A 1,309-nucleotide genomic window follows, 5' to 3' on the forward strand; every position below is an offset into this window, starting at 1 on the left:
CTCCGTCCCACCTGCGTTCACCAGGTGGCGCTCTAACACAGCTCTGGCGTTCGGGCCTGCGCGCTCGGGCCTGTGCACTCCGCCCCGCGCTAAAGGGGTGAGATCCGGGACAGGTCACGCCGCGAGCAGATCCAGCACCACACGTCCACCCCGTGGAGTGCGGGCGTGGACGTCAGGTGGGACACTCTCCTCTTCTGTCCCAGCTCGGAAGGAATGAAGACAGCAGTAAAACGGGCAGGTCTGGAAGTAACCTTGCCACAAGTAAACAGTTGGAAGGACAAGCTTCTTAGAGCAAAGGTCCTTCATACCTAAACCCGACACACATCTGGTTTAGGAACAAGGGGTTCCGCAATCTCAGATGTTGAGTCAGGCAAAGCTAGATAAGTGAGGAGCGGTAAGCTTGGTGAGGGGAGAGGTTTCAAGTGCAAGGGATCAAGTTGATAATTGACTGGACTTTTTGAGTAAAATAATAGTACCCTAATATATTAAGAAAAAAGTAAAATCGATCTTCGAATTCAGAAATCAATTTCTAGAGAAAATCATGGTAAAAAATTTCTCTCGCCTTGTAGCCTACTAAGTCTCAATACAGAGGTTTGGAGAGTTCTGGCCTGAACAGGTAGGTATACAGTGGCATTTACTCAAACAGGGAAGGTTGGATTGGAAATTTCAACAGACTGGGGATATGTTTTAACAGTGATGTTCATTAAGTGGAAATGTTGAGCAGAAGGGTACTCAGGACAGAGGAGAAGGCTAGAGAGAAATCTAGAGTCATCCATTTTCACGTAGTATCTGAAATCTTGATTGGAAAAGATCAGCTAGGAAATAAAACAGATGTACTGGGATGAACCCTGAGGCTGCCCACAAGCTTTTCTAATTTAGAGGATTAGTGGCCAGAGAGGAGATAAACTAAGGGAACGCAGAGTGAAAATTTGAGCTTGAAGCATAGTTGAAACCAGTGAAATCAGAGGGAATGAGGGAACCTGTACTCCTACTTTGGAACCCAGTCCTACTTCTCCCACTCAGCCAGATAGCTTGAAGCAGTAGTGGGAAGATTTGAAACACTAGTCTACAAGATAAGACCTACAAAAACTGCCAACTGAGACCTAGTAGAAAAGCAGAGAAACCTAAGAGCTAGCCAACTGCCCAGCAGAGAGCTTCCAGCAAGCTACCAACAAGTTTCTCAAAGCCCCATCACCGGCATAAGCCAGGCAGTCGAAGAAAACAATGCAGAAACACCTCCAACTGTGCAAGAATTCATCGTGGATGTCCAGCCCAGACAGGCCTTCAGGTGACTGCAGCCTCAGCATCT

The sequence above is a fragment of the Chinchilla lanigera genome, unplaced genomic scaffold (assembly GCF_000276665.1).
Source record: "Chinchilla lanigera isolate Chin_1 unplaced genomic scaffold, ChiLan1.0 scaffold00006, whole genome shotgun sequence".
NCBI classification, from domain to species: domain Eukaryota; kingdom Metazoa; phylum Chordata; class Mammalia; order Rodentia; family Chinchillidae; genus Chinchilla; species Chinchilla lanigera.